Source organism: Pongo abelii, chromosome 8 (genome assembly GCF_028885655.2).
Source record: "Pongo abelii isolate AG06213 chromosome 8, NHGRI_mPonAbe1-v2.0_pri, whole genome shotgun sequence".
NCBI classification, from domain to species: Eukaryota; Metazoa; Chordata; class Mammalia; order Primates; family Hominidae; genus Pongo; species Pongo abelii.
In genome coordinates this window covers 131,165,801-131,178,427 of record NC_071993.2, presented here as the reverse complement: position 1 = coordinate 131,178,427, position 12,627 = coordinate 131,165,801, and the positions used below count along the sequence as shown (strand labels likewise).

At 53.7% G+C, this 12,627-nt stretch overlaps 1 protein-coding gene across 9 annotated transcripts in view; it reads left to right on the top strand.

Moving 5' to 3' along the window:
* The first annotated feature begins 2,399 nt into the window (after positions 1 to 2,399).
* Positions 2,400 to 12,627, top strand: part of CHST15 (carbohydrate sulfotransferase 15) — an 89,387-nt gene continuing 79,159 nt past the window's right edge. For 2 of the 9 annotated variants that reach the window (XM_063727794.1, XM_054523005.2), the window contains exon 1: positions 4,178 to 4,760. The gene's annotated coding sequence lies outside the window, so the exon portion shown is untranslated. Of the gene's footprint in view, positions 4,008 to 4,177; positions 4,761 to 5,013; positions 5,135 to 5,161; positions 5,788 to 12,627 lie in introns of those variants that run through there. The other 7 variants (XM_063727793.1, XM_063727792.1, XM_054523007.2 and 4 more) reach the window with 6 other exon arrangements.

Genomic DNA, 12,627 nt, shown 5'->3' with positions numbered 1-12,627 from the left:
CAGTAGCAGGAGCAGGACGTGGGGCTCCTGAGCCTCAGTGTTTACTGAGCCCCTCCTAGCACGCAGGAAGCAGAGAGTGACAAGGTGTGTCCATTCTTTGCCCTGCCCCACGGTGCTTCCCTAATGGGTCTGCCCACTATGAACTTGAATTCATTGGCACTGGTGCACACTCATGAAATAGGCATGGCCTTTTGTCTTTGAGTGTTTGGTTTGTAAGCCTCAGTCTCCTGGCCTGAAAAATGGGGATAAGTAATACGGGCCTCATAGGCATGGGAAAGTGCTTAGCACAGTGCTTGTCACAAGGTGGGACTGTGAAGGTCCCTTTCTTCAGGAGGGGGCTGAGTCTTAGTGACCTTTGTGGTTCCCACATTCAGCCCTGTGAGTGGCACACAGCAGGTGTTCAGAGAGTGTCTGCTGAATGAATGAATGAATGAATGAATGAGTGAGTGAATGTGATTTTAAGGATTCTGGCAGGTCCCTGACATTCCAGGTTGCTGGTGTCCTTGTAGCATCTCTTACAGAATCTTTATTCAAGTTATACTTATTAATGGATTCAATTCATTACATAATTGCATGTTAACAAACATTCAATTATGTGACTATCATGGGTAAAACTACTTGCAATAATAATGATTACTAATAAGAACTACTATTTTCAACTCTTACTGTGTCCCAGGAATTGTGCTGAGCATTTTTAAAATACTTTGTCTTCAGTCTTGACACCAGCCCACTGAGGCCATGTATCAGCCAGCTACAGCCACAACAATGCTGCGTAACAAAACACTTTGCAACATTCAGTGGCTTGCAACAATAAGCATTTTCCCTGCCTTGCTCATGTTCTGTAGGTTGCCTAAAGCAGCTCTGAGTCCTGCTGTATGTGGAGTGACATGGCTCCAGACAGCGAGTCAAGTTCAGGTTTCTTCCTTGTGTGTTCATTCTGAAGCCTCTCTGAAAGAGGCAGCCAAACGTTCATCTCATGGTGGACCACCAGAGCAGAGGAAAGCAGGTCTGGCCCTGCAAGCACATTCCAAGCCTCTGATCCAGTTATATTCCCCATTATCTCATTGTCTAAAGCAAGTCCAAAGTCAAGGAATGGGGAAGTACAGTCCCTGCACTGGAAGGCTGTGACAAGGATGCAGATGTGTAATAACCAGCACAAGAGAACGAGGAGCTGGGATCAACAGCTCAATTGACTGCTCGTAGGTGCTATCAGAAGCCTCAAACTGAGGCACGGAAAGAAGTGACTTGCCTACTGTTGCTCAGCTAGTGGGTGGCAAAGGTAGAATTTGAATTTACTTCTTGAATTTACAGGCAATTTAAATCCACAGTTGTGGGGGCCTAGAGTGTACACACAGGAAGCGGGGATTTATTTTCTGAAAGTACCTGCATTTTTTTTTCTTTCTTTTTTCTTTTCTTTCTTTCTTTTTTTTTTTTTTTTTTTTTGAGAGGGAGTCTCACTCTGTTGCCCAGGCTGGGGTGCAGCGGTGTGATCTTGGCTCACTGCAACCTCTGCCTCCTAGGTTCCAGGGATTCTCTTTGAATCTACAGGCATGCGCCACCACGCCTAGCTAATTTTTGTATTTTTAGTGGAGACAGGGTTTCACCATGTTGGCCAGGCTTGTCTCGAACTCCTGACCTTAAGTGATCCACCCGCCTTGGCCTCCCAAAATGTTGTGATTACAGGCGTGAGCTACCGTGCTTGGCCAGTATCTGCATTTTTTTCAGCCATGACTTGCTAATACCATGTTGGTACCAATCTCTCTTGCAGTTACACATTTATTTGTCTATCCTTCCACCCATCCACAGGGACCTGGCATTTGGGTGTTCTTTCAATTCTCTGCAATAACAGGCCCAAGTGCAATTCTTGGGTAATTTTTTGAAATTAAGGTTGAGAGGAAAAAATCACCCTCTAGTTAATCTCAGGCACGTGTATAAATACCTTTGGAAAGTCCCTGGTGGAATTCGTATCAAAGCGGCACCGTGATTTTTACTTAAAAACAATTTGCTCCATGTCAACCGTGGTTTCTGACACCTGAATTTGAAAGTGATCTGGGTGGGCCCAGCGCCATCTCCATAATGGAGTTATGTGTTTACTTGGAGGGAGGAGAGGAAAGGCATTACTCCCTGGCAGTATGTGTGGCCCTGGAATAATGTTCCACACACCCTTACAGGAGGGGATTTCCTCCTCGCTGTTTCCACAGACCCTTCCCTGTGTTTGTTTAAACCCGTTGCACACTGGTCTGACAGCTGCCTGGCCCAGGGCCTTCCTTGCAGACGCATGTACAACCAACCCTCTTTAACAGCAACCTGCTCTGTGTCCCCTGATGCAATTACTCGAGTATATAAACCTCACTGAAAGGCAGGCTTTTCTTGGGAGCTAATAAATAAGCCCCAAAGCCACAACGTGTGTGAGACCTTGAAAAATGGCATCATCATCTATTGGGAATTGTGAACGCTGCAAAAAGCAGCTCATTGTATTTTCAGAAATAGGTTTTTGTTTAAAAAAATAATAAAGAACAAAAATCACCAAGTGGAGTCTATATGGAAAAGGCAATCTAGTCTGAGATTCTAAGGCAAGTCTCTTTGCTACATTCATCTTTCTTCGCAGATTTTATGTAAGAGGCATTATTTGTAGGAAAACAAGACAGGATTTTAAAGAACTCCCCTCTCATCCCGGTTTCCCATCTGCAGTTATAATCCTCTGATGGTGACCTCTGCATTAGTTGCCATGGATGCTGAGCAGAAGTTTATGACCTCAGGGTGGACTGTAGCTTCAGGGGGGGTGAGATGAAGCCTCCAGCAATAAAGAGATAATGGGGAGAAGCCACTGTCAGGAATGACCCTTTGGTGGCATGCAGTCTATAGTTAACGGAGCACTTTCATTTCCCCTTCTGGTTGCTTCGAGGAAGAGGGTGCTGGACTCTGGCCACGGGAACACAGGCCGGCAAGACTGCAGATTCTTTTTGTCTCTTGGACCTCAGTTTCCTGAGAGGCTGGGCTTGGTGCTCCAAGCGCCCTCTGAGCGAATCTGCCAGAGTTTCATGTGTCTTTTCTTTAACTGATGGCATCTTCAGCCCAGAGTCAGTGGAGTCGGCCACTGGTGCCGCTTTCTCGCCCTCGGGCTGTCCAGGTGGTTCCCTGGGGCAGCCGACTCCAGGCCACTGCGGCAGGCAGTGGCGATTGGGGTCCTGCAGAGCTTTACCTCCCCGCAGAAGCAAACACGCCGGGCCACAGAGCCGGGCCAGCCTTCCCGGGATGCAAAAATACAACAGAGGGCGCCGAACTCACCAGCGCTGTGGCTTTGAATATTAATGTATGGGCTGGCTCCAGACCACCAAGTTCCTTAAAGATGTCTCTGGGGGCCGGGCGCGGTGGCTCACGCCTGTAATCCCAGCACTTTGGGTGGCGGAGGCGGACGGATCATCTGAGGTCGGGAGTTCGAGACCAGCCTGACCAACATGGAGAAAAATACAAAATTAGCCTATTTTGCGTGGTGGGGCATGCCTGTAATCCCGGCTACTCGGGAGGCTGAGGCAGGAGAATCTCTTGAACCCGGGAGGCGGAAGTTGCAGTGAGCCGAGATCGCGCCATTGCATTCCAGCCGGGACAACAAGAGCGAAACTCCGTCTTTAAAAGAAAAAAGTATCTGGCAAGGTGTCACTGCCAGACTTCAGGGGTTTCGATGTGCTTTTATTTGGAGTCACCGCAACACACAAGCAGTGTTGACTCGGAGGGGAGGGGGCAGGGGCCAAACCCACCGCTCGGCGCACACGCCTTGATCTCGCATTCCAGACTGGAGCTGATGTGTGTCAGCGCGACATGGGGCGGGGGGAGGGTTCTCTTCGGATGTTTCATTCGCCGTCTGCACGTCACTCCCAAACTTTTCCTCCCAGCGCTCGAGGAGTCAGGTTGACGCGCCCTAGATGCCGGGCTAGAGGCTCGGGGCTGGGCGCGCTCTCGCGGAGCCGGAGTCGCAGAGGCTCCCGGGCTGGACTCAGGCTTCTCAGGTACAAGTTAGGTGCCAGACGCCGAGGTGGGGGCGGCGAGGAGCGGCGGTAGTAGGTCTGGCCCTCGGCTCGGGGCTCCGGCGCCCCTCCGCGGGTTCGGGCCAGGCAGCGCCGGCGGCGGCCGGGGCTGGGCGTAGGGAGTCCAGGCCGGCGGAGGCGGCGCGCAGCCTCACTCCCCGCGGCGCTCCCGGCGCGGTGGTGGCGGTGGCGGCGGCGGCACAGGCAGACAATGAACTTGCTAGCGCGACGAGCCGAGGCAGGTTTGGGCCCCGGGCTCCTTGGCCCGGCCTCCCCGAGGCTTCAGCGATCCCCAGCGGCAGGAGTCCCTTCGCCATTGGTCCTGGCCGCGCTCAGGGCGCCCTGCGCGCTTGAGGACCCCGCGGGAAGGGTTACCCAGCGGCGACGCACGCCCCCTCCCTCGCAGAGAGGACGCGGCCGGAGCGAGGGGACAGGGGACCGAGCAGTGGCGTGGTGGCGCCGTGGATAGCCGGAGGCCGGCGGGGGGCGCACGCCGCGTGGAACGCACCGGCGGGCTGTCCGGGAGAAGGAGCCCAGTAGTCGGAATCGGGGCGCCCCTGCACCGCCTAGCTCTGGGAGCCGCAGGCGGGGGACCCACCGACGGACAGACCAGTGCTTTCGCGGCGTGAGCGCGCGTCGTTTGGTGGTAGGGGACGGGGATTCCCCCCAGCCTTGCGCTCCGCCCCCACACCCCTATCGCACTTTGGGGAAGTTTCCAGGGGCGGCCCGGGGCAGGTAAGTGGGCATCCGCCACTCTCTCCCCGGTCTCGAGCTCGGATGCGCTTCCAGAACCCTGGCTCTAGCCTTGCGGCGGTTGCGGGCGGGGAGGCCAGAGCTCTCCCGCGCCTAAGCCCGTGGGACCCGGTTCAGGGAAGGGGGATGGCGGGGCGGGCCTGGGAAGAGATGGGGGCGCGGCTGAGCCCCGAGCGGTGTGAACTTTTGCTCCCCACCCCCTCCTCCTTCCTCCTCCCCGCCCCGCCCCCACTGCTGTCCCCTCCCTGCGCCCCGCCGCGTCTCGGGAGGCGGCGTGACTCGGGAGTTGCCGGCGCTTCCCGGCGGTGGCGGCGGCGTCCCTGGCCGGCCTGGGTGCGGCGAGCCGAGCGAGGCAGGTCTGAGCCGCGCGGTGGGGCCAGAGGCGGGGAGCCGGGGCTGCGGGGCGGCGAAGCTGGGGAGCTGGGCGGCAGCGGCCGGGGCGCGGAGGCAACGCTGGCGGTGGAGATGTAATGCGAGTCTGTTGGGTTGTGTGTGCCGGGAGATAGGACGCGGTGGCTGTGGGTGGCTGGGTGGCGGGCTGTGGAGCAATTGGCACCCTGGGATGGCAGGATAGAGGCGCCGGGGCGAAGAGAACCTTGCCTTTGGGAGAATGAATGAATGAAGAGCCGTGGAAGCACCTTCCCGACTCCTCCAGGCAACCGATTGGCCGGCGTGCGCCCGAGTGTGTGCGTGTTGAGGCTTCGGAGCCGCCTGGGTCCTGGGCACAGCTGCTTGACCGCCCCGTCGCGGTCCGGGTGTCCACGTTGCCCGCCCGCTCTGCGCCCGGGGCCGGCCGGCGCGGCTGGGACCGCGGGTATAGAGGAGGAAGGCTGGGGCTGGGTTGCCGGCTGCTGGCGGCTGGAGATCCGCGCCCAGTGTAGGGAAGTCCGCGAAGGAGGCTGCCAGGCTGGGGGCTGGGACCAGCTCCTGGGGGCTGAGGCCCTTCTTCGTCTGCCTGCGTGCGCGGAGCCGCTGTGACAGCTGGGCGCTTTCGCCTTGTTCACGTTGGGTAAGTTAATGGTACCGAGTTGTCGGGAATGAAGTGTGGCTCCGGGATGCTCCGCAGAAGGATGTGACAAGCCGGTCAGTGAGGCTGAGCAAACGGGCTCACCTTGCCTCTGGGCGCCCTAGCAGTGCCCCCAGCCCCTGTTTATCAGCTGCAATTCCTGAGTGTTGTGGGATGCCTCGGTGGGTTAGGGTAGCCACCCAGTGTTGGGGCAGAAAGGCCTCGGAGGGCATCTGCACCCCCCTGAGGGGCCCTGAAGTAAACTGAGGCCTAGAGATTTGCTCAGCGTTTCTCGGGGACCCTCCTTGGACCTTCCTGGACCACTATCCATCCCCCGCTTTCCTGCTCCTCCTCCCACGACCAGCAACCTTGCAAAATCAGGAACCCTCCCTTCCAGAACATGGCACTTACTAATTTTACAAACTGAATGTTGAACTAGGATCTCTTGATTGATACATAAAGACATACATAGATCATATATGATTTTATTCAAAGTAGTATAGGAATAAAAATGCCTTGTAAGTAGATAGGTTTTTCCAAACAAGTTTTTCTCCCCCAAGTTCCTGAGAAACTGTCAGAAGATTTTCTTTCTTGCCACCTCCTAGATGGGCACACTGAGGTGGCGAGGTAAAGTGGCTTGTTATGGCCTTCCTGTGGGCACATAGGTGAGCTGGAGGTGGAGCTGCAGGTCTGGGCTTCCCTCCAAAGTCCAGCTCCCGAGGAGAGCCAGCTCAGGGGCCCTCTGCAGAAGTCCAACCCTGTCTTTGCGGCTCTGTCCTCTGGGCATTGGATGATTGCAGTGAGCTGGCTTGTAGGTGAAGCATGCAGGGATAATTCATCCAGAATATTGTCCAGGGGGGTGGCAGGCAGGTTGGCCCACAGTGGTCACATGTGTGCCTTGCTTTTCTGGGACAATCAAAGCTCTCCATGTCTGAGCCACTGTCCTGGCCAGGGACCCAGCACAGTCACCGTGGCTGCTGTGAGGGCTGCAGTTTCCTTCCACAACTTTGTCATCCCTGGTTGCTGCTGCCCCTGGCTGGGAAAGGTGAGATATCAGAAGCATTTGATTTTTCACATGCCTGGAAGAGAGAAGATTAATTCCTTCGTCAAGAAGAAGTGTTCGGGGAAATGTTGGTAAAATGGGAAGCAGATTCTACTTATTTGGTGTCTTGAGAAACGGCAGACAAGAAACTCCAAGTTAACTAGCTGGGCCCCAGGAGTCTGCAGTAGGGGAAGCTGTAGATTAGTGCTGGATTGTAGTAGTCCAAGCCATTTCGAGTTCGGCTGGAAGGTCCCCTGCTAGTGGAGGGGGCTGGGGAGAAGAGGGAGACCCCAGGGCTGTCCTGAACAGGTGAGCACATGCCCATCTACAGGGGACAGACTCAACTCAGCTCCAGTCAGTTGGGGGGAAAACAGAGTCGACAGGTCTTGTGAATTTTCGAGAGGATTCTCCAGCCTGGGTATTTAAATGTGGGCTCAAATTCTAGAAGTATGTTAGAGGGTTAGGGGTGAGTGCCCTTCCAGGATATCTGCAGCTTGCCATCTGGCCCGGTGCTTATCTACTGGGAAGGGTGTCACTGCATCAGAGAGCAGGGCACAGGAGCCACACCCATTGTGGGCCCAGGGACTAAGAACTGATGGCTGCCCATTATGCCTGCGGCCAGGTCCCTAGGCTGGAGGTGAGGCGGGCAGAGCTCCTTCATGTACTCATGTGCCATGTGTTCATTCAGCAGCTGTTGAATGAATTCTCATGATGTAGAAAGTCATCTGCATGAACCTTTTCATATAATTCCTTTCACCAAATAGATCCTACAGCTGAGCCTCTGGGATGATTTGGCAGGGCTAGGACAGACAGGGTCCCAGCCCTCATGGGATGGGGACAAGCGGAATTGGCTGTGTAGACAGACAAAAATGGTCCAGAAGCTGCTATAAGAGCCCAGAAGGGTGGTGATGCAAAGCAAGGCTTGGGAGCAGGGGTGGGGGAGTGGAGGGTGGACTCAGGGGAGTGTGCAGAGTCTCCTTTTCCAGATGTGGACATTGAATTTCAGAGCAGTGGGTGAGAGGCACCCACCCCCTGAGCAGGGGATGCTCAGGTATGATATTAAGTTGGGAGTGACTTGCCCAAGGTCACATAGCCAGTAAGTGGAAAGTCAGGGGGTCTCTGATCTCCAGCTCTTGGCCAGCTCCTTCATCTCCACTGTACTGGGCTGAAGCCTCTTAGAAACTCCCAGAGGAGTGGACACTCCCTGTAATTGGCAGCTCTCATTTTTCCCATCTACACGTTCAGGCCCTGTCCCCGTTCCTAGGGCCTCAGCAGGCCCAGGATTGCAGAGATGCCCTTTGGAGCGCATTTGTATGAAAGAAGAGTCGTCTAAATTCTAAAAGCAGAGACTGTTTTTAAAAGTGGTAGCTGACTTGGGAGTGTCATTGATCTGAGCAATCAGCCAGCGGACGTCTCTTTAGCAGCTTGTGATTTGGAAGTGACTCAGTCGCTGGTGAGAATCACGCAGCCTCCCTCCCCTTCTGGTCTGTAAATAAAGGGGATGCTCAGGTATGAGATTAAGTTACTTCAAAGGGTCACTCTGTTCCTGTGCTGTGAATGAGGAGATCATGTTTGCACTTAGCTGGCTAAGTGTTGGGAGACTGAGTGTTTCCACTGCTCAAGGCATTTCTTTATTGGCCTCCAGTATGAGGGTCTGATTTCTTTACTGAGATAGTTTTTCCTTTCAAATAAAGCACTGGGACAAAATGATTTATGTATAGACCTGTGTCTCCACAGCAGGAGATGGAGCATAAAGGGAACAGTTATCTAATTAGTGTTCCAGTCTAAGTGTCTAGTTAGGAGTGTCCAGGAAGGAGAAAGGATTTGTGTCCATTTGGGCCAACATAGATTTTTTAAATTGTAAGTATAGGAGTTGGGGAGGAAGACAGTTCATCGCAAGACCTATCACGTGCTGCGTGTGTCCCTATAGGTTTGAAGCTGGCCCTCTGCTAGGCAGGTCACACAGGTGTATCCCTTTGTGTCCTTTAGAGGGCTGGGAAGCTGTTGGAGATGACACACACCAAGCTCTCAGCCATCCGGATGTGCAGGAGGAGGGATTGGGAATGATGGTGGAGGCAGGAGGGAAATAAGGGGGTGAGGGGAGAAGAACAACTGTGGCTCCAGAAGGAGGAGGCGGCGTGAATCAGCAAGTGGTTAAGTTGTGGGGAGGTGGCAAGTGGGAAGCAGTTTCTCATCTTCGCTGATTTCCAAAGGGATGGAGAGGAAAGGAGACTGTCTGCAGCAGGACCTGCAGCATTTCTGCCCTGCAACCCTGGGCCAGGTGCATGGGGGCAGAGAGTCAGCGCTCAGCACACAGCACAGCACTCAGATCAGTGGGCGAGGTGGAGCTCGTGCAAGTCAAAGTTATATAACGCCGTTGACAGGCACCTTACGGGGCTTGGCAAAGTGCAGCAGGAGCCCGGGGTAGCGACTTTGAGATTGGAGTGTTCTGGGAAGACTTCGCCCCCTGGCTTGAGGGCGGGTGTCTTTTCAAAGAATTAATACCTGCCAGTGCTTGGCACAGTGCCTGGCATCCAGTAAGTGCTCAGTAAACACTGGCTCGGGTGATATTCTTCAGCCCCGGAGCTCCTAACCATGCATGTCTCCATATTTGATTCCAGTATATTCTACCTCAAAGGATATAGGCAGGAGTCCCTGCAAGCCTTGGCTCCAGCTAGGTTTCCTTAGGGTAGTGGCTTCACTCTCTGGACTCTGTCTCCTCCTCTGTGTGAGGAGAACACTGGTAAACAGCTACCCTTCAAGACCCTTCAGCTGACCTTGCAGCCAGGCTGTGGAGCAGCTCGGCTGTGCCCATATTTGATACAATTAACCAGAGAGAGGAGACCACGCGGCTCTAGGTGGAACTGTGCTGGTGTAGCTCGCTTGTGAATGTTACATCTCGCCCCACTCTCAGCTTAAAAGAGCCCAGAGGGGGTCTGAGGGGGGGGGGGCTCCTGGCTTCGGCAGGCTCTCCCTGATGCCTGTTTTACATTTCTAGAACTTATCGTGGCCCAGGCCTTTTAGATCTCTGAAGAAAGTAAGGTTGGCAGATCCTCAAAAGTAGAGGGTATCATTATAATGGAAACTTGGACACTTTCCAGAATTGCATTTGTGGTAAAAATATTGAAACAGACAGCCCAGGCACCCAGGTGCCTGGAAAATACCCCAACATGGGCAAATAATTAGATACAGGCCAGGCACAATTATGTTTTTCTGACAATAGGCTGGAACTTGGTGGCTTAGCATTTTCTCTTGAAATGGAATACGCCCCTGCCAGACCCTTTTGCTCCCTGTGGTCAAAAAGATAGTGGTGTGGCCACCAAGGGGGAAGGCATACAAGGAGAAGTGGCAATCCCATCCCTCCCAGGGTGGCCCTGGATCTATCTCAGGGAGGTTCTGTCCTGCTTTTGCTTTTCTGTGTCCCTGTAGGTAGCTGTCCCGAGGGACTGGGCCCATGGCACCTTTGCTAGGAGGCCAGAGCCTGCATTTCAGAGTCTAAGAGGTCGAGAGAGGTGTAAGATGTATCATCTTACCCTTCCACGAAAGCGGTCTGGGCAGCTGTGTTCCCTTTTGTAACCCCTGGCAGCTCACTCATGCTGATGGCGGTAAGTTCACCTGTACCTTCACGTTTCTTGTCAGCCAAATGTTTGGCGCCCATGACATGGACACTCTTTTAGCCCAGGTGTTAGATCTCATAGGCACTGGGTGGGGCAGGGCAGGTAGTAGGTTGATCCTGGGATCCACGCTGACTCAGGTTCAAGTTCATGCAGTGCTGCTTCGTCCCATTACTGTGACTCTGGACAAGTGGCTTAGCTTGCATCTGGGTTTCCCCATCTGTAAAATGGGGTTAATGATCTCTACCTGGTTGGGTGGCTTGAGTATTTGAAATAGCACAATTCAGGGTTCAGGGGAGCTCCCCACATGGAACCACTTTTTTCTGGGCGAGGTCTAAACCTATGAAGAGATAGAGGAGGAGGAGGAAGGCAGGTGGAAATCCGCATGCGATGGCCGTTCCCGACTGCAGCTGTTGTTGGAGAATGTGGCTGAACCAGTGGGCAAGGAAGTGGGGAACAGGGGCGGTCAGGCAGACCCGCCCACCCCATCGCCTGCGGAGCTGGAGGAGCCTCTCCCAGCAGGGCAAAGGGCCTCCTTCCCATGAGGAAAAGCAGGGCTGGGCTGTCATGTCCAGGCCCTCCTTCCATATTCCTGGGATGGTGTAGAAACCACCAGGTATAGACAACAGGAAAGTTACACAGGGGGAGCTTCCTCCTCATGGAAGGAAACATCTGGAGTGGTGGGGAAGAGTCGCCCCGTGGCAAGGAATATGATGTGCTGGGCTCCGTGCCCGGCCCATGGTTAGAGGGTGGTCAATGGCATCTGTTAGGTACGTACTTGGTAGAGGTGGCCACAGTGTGTCAAATAGGTGTTGTTGTCTGCTCTAGGAAATAATCTGGCTTTAAATTCAAGAACATCTCTTTCCTACTTGTTGGCAGAGCATGATTGAGATAATGGTGAGCCATGGATCTCAAGGTCACATTCTAACTTGAACGCAATTCACAGGTTGCTGAGGTAGTGGTTGACTCCTAGCCTGGGCCTGGAGAAGCTTCTCCGCCTCCTCTCTCTTGGTCCCAGCCCCCCACAGGGCCTGTGCTTCTACCAGACCTGGCTCTGTCTTCGCAACGAGACGCCTGGCCAGCTGGGCCTGGACCTGCTGCACTTGGGTCCACCGGCCACTGGAGAGGGGGAGCCCCCACATCTGCCTACTTCATCATCAACCCCCCCCTCCAACCCCCACTGCCTTCAGGAAGCGTTTGCCAGTCATTCTTGCTATCTCCTCCCCGTACCTCCCTCCCCCATCCAGGTGTGGAGCCTTCCTCCTCTGAGCTTCTGCAGTTTTCCTCTATTGTATTTCTCAATCTTGACTCTGTCCCACACTGTGCTGGGCTCTAGTTTCCTGGGTGCAGTCTGCTCTCCCACACTGATGAGCCTCTTCTCAGGAGGAGGGTGTCTGGGGCTCACGGCACATCCATGTAGCTGGACTCTCACTTAGTGGCCAGTGACTGCCATGTGTTGCATTAATGCATCAATTAAAAATGATTCTTCCAAAGGCTAGTTTCTCCTGGAGGTTTTATGTGAACCCTAAGTTTGATAGTGTGGTACAGGAGAGCTCACACTTGTCACTCAATTTCCCAAGGAGTCGAGAGTCTAATGGAATAACCTTGGATTTCCTGGCATTAGGTTTTGGGGCTATTAAAACGTAGTGACCCCAGTTTTTTGTGTCTTGAGAGCCTTAGGGGAAAATGTTATGGAAATTTGGTTGTTGTTTCAGGAATATAAGCGGAGCCGTCTACTCAGGCGAGAAATGTGGAGGCTGCTGGTGTTTCTTATAGCTGGTATAAATAGCTTGGCTTCAAGTTCCATGCTCCTTTGTTTGGAATGTAAATATTTGCATTAAAAATATAAAGTATGTCCTGGCATGTATTTTTAGGGACTATAATTTCCAAACCCCAAATCAGACTATGGGTCTACTGAGGATTAATTTTATCTGCTTTGTGAACCTGTGTATGTAAAGAGTCTTCCAAATGTACACACCAAACCCTGTTTGCTTTGTGCATGGAAGGAACCACCAGGATTACAAGAAAGCAGGGTTGCCCCGGGGAGTGTGGGCCGAGGGCTTGCATTTCTCTCCACACACTTCTGATGGTTCTGCCTGGTAGCTGCAGCAGCCCAGGGCGCTGGGGTGGAGGAGTTTTGGCCGAGATCTTGTTGGTATCATCAGGGGCCTGGCTTCTCTGTTGTTG